Source organism: Fukomys damarensis, unplaced genomic scaffold, assembly GCF_012274545.1.
Source record: "Fukomys damarensis isolate Sample0158 unplaced genomic scaffold, DMR_v1.0_HiC HiC_scaffold_7, whole genome shotgun sequence".
In the NCBI taxonomy this organism is placed as follows: Eukaryota; Metazoa; Chordata; class Mammalia; order Rodentia; family Bathyergidae; genus Fukomys; species Fukomys damarensis.
The window spans coordinates 34,945,523-34,952,572 of NW_022900919.1; the positions used below are offsets into that span (position 1 = coordinate 34,945,523).

General features: G+C 34.5%; 1 non-coding gene across 1 annotated transcript; it reads right to left on the reverse strand.

Annotated features, from left to right (window-relative positions):
* Window positions 1–6,222: 6,222 nt before the first annotated feature.
* On the reverse strand, window positions 6,223–6,329 carry LOC117285254. Its single transcript, XR_004516237.1, has one exon. It is a non-coding gene; the product is annotated as a U6 spliceosomal RNA (small nuclear RNA).
* Between the last annotated feature and the right edge of the window lie 721 nt (window positions 6,330–7,050).

Below are 7,050 nucleotides of genomic sequence, written 5' to 3' on the forward strand. Positions count from 1 at the left end.
ATATATATATATAAAATCCCACTACATTTTCTTTATTCAGCCTCCATTTGATGGGCAATTGCATTGTTTCCAAGTTTTTAGCTATCACAAACTGTTGCTAAGCACATGGTTGTAAATATATCACTGTGGTATGATTCTTTTAATTCTTTTGGGAAGATACCCAGTAGGGGAATAGGTTAAACGGGACCTCTAATCCTAGTTTTTGGAGGTATCCTCATATTGATTTCCACAGTAGTTGTACCAGTCTGCACTCCCACCAATAATGAAGAAGGATTCATTTCTTCCCACAGCTCTGATAGCATTTGTTGTTGGTTGTCTTCTTGATAGCAGCCATTCTTTCTGGGGTGAGGTGGAATCTCAGTGTTGTTTTCATTTACATCTCTCAAATGACCAGTAATTTTGAACATTTTTTCATATGTTTATTTGCTACCTTTACTTCTTTTTCTGAGAAATGTATGTTCATCTCACATGCCCATTTTTGAATTGGGTCTTTAAATTTGGGGGCTCTATGATTTTTCTTAAGTTGTTTATATATTATAGATAGTAGTCCTTTGTCTGAGGAACAGCTGGTAAAATTTTTTCCCACATTGGAGGCTGTCTCAACTCTGTTTATGGTTTCTCTTGAAGGGCAGAAGGTTTTTAAAAAGATGAGATCCCAGTTGTTGATTCTTTGTGCTAGTTCCCATGATACTGAGGTTTTGCTCATAAAGTCTTTTCCTATTCCAGTATCTTCGAGAGTTCTACCTAAACTATCTTCCAGCAAATGCAGAGTTTCTGTTTTAATATTTAGATCCTTAATCCACTTGGATTTTAGTTTAGTGCATGGTGAAAAATGGGGGTCTAGTTTTAATTTTTTGCAGGTTGAAATCCAATTTTTCCAGCACTATTTATTGAAGAGGCTATCTTTCCTCCAGTGAGCATTGTTGGCTCCTTTGTCAAAGATGAGGTGGCTGAGTATGTCTGGAATTGTTTCTACATCTTCTGATCTACTCCATTGATCCTCAGGTGTTTCTTTGCTGGTACCATGATGTTTTTATCACAGTGGCTTTGCAGTATAGTTTCATGTTGCGGACTGTGACAACCTTGTATTGTGTAGAATATGTTTGGCTATTCTAGGTCTCTTCTGGTTCCAAATGAATTTTTGGATTGTTTTCTCTAGTTCTGTGAAATATACTGTTGGTATTTCTATTGGGATTGTATTGAATTTATATAGCAGTCTTGGAAATATGGCCATTTGTACTATATTGGTTCTTCCTACCCAGGAACAAGGAATGTTTTTCCATTTTCTTATTTCCTCTTCAATATCTTTTTAAAGAATTCTGTAGTTTTCAAGTTAGAGGTCTTTTACTTCCTGCATTAGATTGTTTCCTAGATATTTCATTCTTTGGATGCTATTGTCAAAGGAATTTTCTCCAATTTATCTCTTAGTGAGTCTGTTATTTGTGTATAAGAAGACTATTGATTTTATAGTGCTGACCTTGCATCCAGCTAGTCTACTGAATCTGTCAGTTAAGTCTAGAACTCTTTCAGCAGCATTTTATGGGTATTCTATGAAGAGTATCATGTCACCAGAAAATAATTACTGTTTAACTTCTTCATGTCCTATCTTTTTTCCTTTTATTTCTTTCTCTTGTCTAATTGCTGTGGCTCATGTTTCTAGAACAATAATGAACAGGAGTGGTGATAGTGGACATCCTTGTCTTCTTTCTGATTTTAGCCAGAAAGATTTCAGTTTTTACGTACTTAGTATAATGTAGGCTATTGGTTTTTCACAGATAGCCTTTATCAGATTGAGATAAAGACAATCTATTCCAATTTTCTGCAGGGGTTTTATCTTGAATGGATTTTGGATTTTGTCAAATGCTTTTCTGCATCTATTGAGATGATCACATGTTTTTTGTCCTTGACTCTATTAATATAGTTTATTACATTTATTGATTTGTGTATGTTGAACCATCCTTCTGTCCCTGGGATAAATCCAACTTGGTCAGGGTATATGATCTTCTTGATGATCCTTTGTATTCTGTTTGCCAGTATCTTACTGAGGATTTTTTCATCTTTGATCATTAGGGAGATTGGCCTTAGTTCTCTGTTTTGGTTTTGTCTTTCTCTGCTCTTGGAATCAAAGTAATGCTTGTATCCAGGAATGAATGTGGGAGTATCACTTCCCTTTCAATTTCATTAAAAAGCTTGAGAAGTAGTGGGATTAACTCTTCCCTAAATTTCTTGTAGAATTCAGCATTCAAACCATCAGGACTTGGCCTTTTCTATGTTGGTAAATTTTTAATTATGTTTTCAATTTGACTGATTGAAATTGGGGTGTTTAGAACTATCTTCTTCATTCAACTTTGGTAATTTATATGTATCTAAGATTCTGTCTATTTCTCTGTATTTTCCATTTTATTGGAATACAGGGTTTCAAAGTAGGTATTGATGATCCTCTGGATTTCTGCTGTATCTGTTTTGATTTCACTCTTTTCATTCCTAATTGAATGGATTTGAGCCTTTCCTTTTCTTGATAAGATTAGCTAAGGGTTTGTCAATTTTATTCATTCTTTCAAAGAACCAACTCTTGTTTGCATTAATTGTTTTTTTTTTTTCATTGAGTTTATTGGTACTTTTTAAGCATACAGTACAGTTACATTTACCATTGGGATCCTGTACCTTTACATGACAGATCTTGGTTCTCATTTTTTCCCCATACCCCTGCCCACCTTGCACTCCCCACCTCTTATTCACAAAGACTTTGTTTTCATTATTTTCTTTTCTCATATTTTTTCTTTTCCCTTATTTTCTTTCCCCTATCCTTCACCTTCCCCTACACCTTTAGGCCCTTTCTTCCTGTTTCACATTGTCAGTTATACAATTTGGATCTTATTTACACTTTTGTTTTTCACACCAGAGAAACTATTCAATATTTACACATGTGTGTCTTATTTATTTCACTTAAGAGTATAGCTTCAATATACATTCATTTTCCTATGAATGACTATAGTTTCTCATTCTTTATGGCTGAGTAGTATTCCATTTTGTAGAAAAACCACATCTTATTTATCCAGTCTCCACTGATGGGCAGTTGGGTTGTTTCCAAGTTTTAGCTATTAGAAACTGCTGCTATAAAAATGGGCATGCATATATTGCTGTAGTATGATTCTTTTCTTTTGGAAAGATACCCAGCAAAGGGATAGCTGGGTCAAATGGAACCTCTAGTCCTAGTTCATTGATTTTTTTTTTGTATTGTTCTCTTCGTCTCCATTACATTTGATTTCTGCTCTGATGTTTATAATTTCCTCCCTTGTATGTGCTTTTGTTTCTCTTCTTTTTTGAGGAGCTTGAGGTTCAGCATTAGGTTGTTTATTTGAGCTCATTCTTTTCTGTTTTCCTAGTATTTTTTTTCATAGTATTTCGCTGCTATGAGTTTCCCTCCTTGAACTGCTTTCCTTATGTCCCATAGATTCCTGCGTGTTGTATTGGCATTATCATTTAATTGTACAAACTGTTTAATTTCTTCTTTAATTTCCTCTGTGACCCACTGGTTGTTCAGGAGAGTGCTATTTAATTTCTGTGTGTTTGTGAAGTTCTTGCAGTTTCTTATGCTATTGATCTCCAATTTCATTGCACTATGGTCTGATAATAAACTGCAATTTTTTTTCATGGTCTATTTCAGAGAATCACCCATGTGCATCTGAAAGGAATGTGTATTCTGATTTTGTGGGGTAGAATATTCTGTAGACATCTATTAAGTCCATTTGTTCAAAAGTTTGGTGTAGTTCTAGTGTTTTGTTCTTGATTTTCTATCTAGATGATCTGTCTATTTGTGATGGTTTGGTAGTTAGGTCCTCGACCACAACTGTAGTAGTGTTTATTTGGTTTTTCATGTCCATTAATATTTGTTTTATATAGTTGGGTGCACTAGTATTTGGTGCATATATATTTATGATTGTCATTTCTTCCTCTTTGATTGTTCCCTTTATAAGAATGTAATGATCTTCTTTCTATCTCTTAATTAGTTTTGGTTTGAAATGTACTTTGTCTGCCAATAAGATAGCTACCCAGCTTTCTGGGTTCCTGTCACATGGAGAATTGTTTTCCATCTTTTTACTTTCAGTCTATGAATTTCCTTTTGAACTAAGTATGTTTCTTTTATAAAGCATATTGTTGGATTTTGCTTCTTAATCCATTCTAGCAACGTATTTCTTTTCATTGGTGAATTAAGGCCATTAACTTGGAAGGTTATAGATGATATGTAATGGCTTATCCTTATATTTTCCTGTTATTAGTTATTTTATATTTTATTTTATTCCCCTTTTCCTTTAATTTCTGGCCTTGTCTGAAGGCTTCACTCTGTTGGGTCTCAGGGAGTTGTGACCCTCATTGCTTTTTTCTAGGATATTGTTAAGAATTGTTTGGAGTGCTGATTTGGTATTTATGAAGTTTCTCAGGTGTTCTTTGTTGCAGAGCTATCTTATTTCCCAATTGATTTTGAAAGAGTTTTGCAGGATACATCAATCTACGTTGGAGGTTGCTTTTTTTTTTTTAATTGAGTTTATTGGTACATTTTAGGGATACAGCACAGTTACATTCATTGTTTGGATCTTGTACCTCTACATGACAGGTCTTGGTTCTCATTTTTCCCCTTGTCCCTGCACTCCCTTCACCCCCTTCTCCCCCTCCCCATTTACAAACACTTTATTTCCATCTTTTCATTTTCTCACAATTTTTTTCTTTCCCCTTATTACCATTCCCCTACTCATCCTACCTTCCCTACACCGTTAGCCCTTCCTTTAGGACTTGAAATACCTCACTCAGGCTCTCCTTGAGGTTTTGTGTTGAAAAATCTACTGTGATTTTAATCGGTTTTCCTTTGTATGTGATTTGTTTCTTTTCTCTAACTGCTTGTAGTATTTTGTTCTTCTGTTGAGTTTCTGGAATCTTGACTTTTATATGTCTAGGTATAGACTGTCTTTGATCATGTCTAGTGGAAGTCCTGCATACCTCACTTATCTGTATGTCAAATTATTTTCCTCTGCTTTAGAAGTTTTTCTATCATTCTGTGAAAAGTTTTTTTTAATGTCATTTGTATTTTCCCCTGTTTTTTAGTGGACTTCTATCAGTCTCATATTATTCTTCTTTATGCCATGTAGCAACTATTGGATCAATTTCTCATAGCCCCTTTCTACTTTCAAGAAATCTCTTTTCATGGTCACTAATCACAATACTGTCTTCTCTAATGGATATTCTATCCTTACATTGATTCATTCTGCTATGAATACTTTCAGTGGAGTTTGTAATCTTGGTAAGGATTCCATTTCTTTCCGACATTGGCATTCATGGTTTCTATTTTTTCCCTATTCAGGGCATTCAGGGATTCCTGAGTTCATCATTGTCCTGAGTGCTTCTATTTTTTTTTTATCTGTTTGTGTTCTAGAGTCTCTAATCATGTCTTTCATTCTGTTCACCATCTCTTTAGTTATCTGGGAAATTATTTCTGTTTTCAATTTTTCTAGAATTTTGTTCATCTGTCTCGTCACTTTCCATGCTATCAGTTGAGGTGGTTGATTATCAGATTTGTCTACCTCTTTGCGCCCAGAATTTGCCTTTGGTGAGCTGAAAGTCTTGGTTTGTGCCTTTTAGGTGTCTTCTCATTTCTATTTTTGTTGTTGATTCTCTTTTTGGTTTAATTCCTTGGTTGATCCTTCAATATTGCTTTTTGGGAGTATCTTTATTGCTTGTATTTAGAACACTTATGGGATGATTGCTTCTCAGAGGTGTCTTCCAAGTATAACTGGTCTTTAGATTTGGAGTCTCTAATATCTTTTAGGCAATCTCAATTTCAGTATACCAGGAAGGGCAACTAATTAGATCAATCACGACATGTTAACCCAAGTGATACAATTAGCATCAACAATAGCATCAAACACAGCTTAGAAAGTGACAGTTTATGCTATTAATCTGGCACCCTTAACTGCATGAACTAGATCAAAATTGAGGACCAGCCCAAAATATGTGTGTAATAAATAAACCTTCAATATGGAAAATTTAAAAATATGGAATGAAAAAATGGAAATAAAGTGTTTGTAAATGGGGAGGAGAGGAGGAGGTGAAGGGAGGGCAGGGACAAGGGGAAAAAAAATGACTGTCATGTAGAGGTACAAATTCCCAGTAATGAATGTAACTGTACTGTATACCTAGAATGTACTAATAAACTCAATAAAAAGAAAAAAAAACATGGAATGATTCATGAAATTGCATGTCATCCTTGTGCAGGGGACATGCTTATCTTCTTTGAATCATTCCAATTTAAGTATATGTGCTGCCAAAGAAAGCACCAGCCTGTTTTTGACAAGACTGATAAGAGACTGTGATGGGTTACCACCAAATATGCAGTCACCCAAAAGTTCTGAGCTCTCAAGAATTTTTACCTGTCACAAATGCAGATGTACAAAAAGGGCCTCTCAATTTTTGAGAAAGTTTCAGCATTTAATATATATAGGAGCCATACTTTACACATAACATAATATTACAGTAAACACAACATTGGATATTCAGGATGTCAAATTTGCCATAAAGTAAAGCATATGATGAATTAGCACTCCATTTAAGTCTTCACATAATTCACTGCAAAATTTGGAGATGATTTATCATTGAAAACAAATCAGATGAAGTATGTCACATAGTGAATTGTAGAAATATCATGCACATTTAAAAATAATGGGAAAACACCAAAAAAAAAAAAAAACACCAAAGGAACAAACAAACTTACAAAGCTAGACAGAAAGTTAAATATCTTAAAAAGTCTGTTACAAAGTTTTATCGTAGGCCATCACACAGAGGTAGGTCACATCACAAAAACTTGCTGACTTTCATAACCATAACATTTTGAAGCCTTTCATCACAGTGAATAGATTGTTTTTAATTCATTTGTTTTTCTTTTAGGACACGGTTCTCCTAGAAGAATACATTCTCTTTCGTTTTCTTTCCATATACACTGACATGTGCATTCCCTATTAAGTTTTCCCATCTTCTACACCATACTTCTATGTTGTTTGG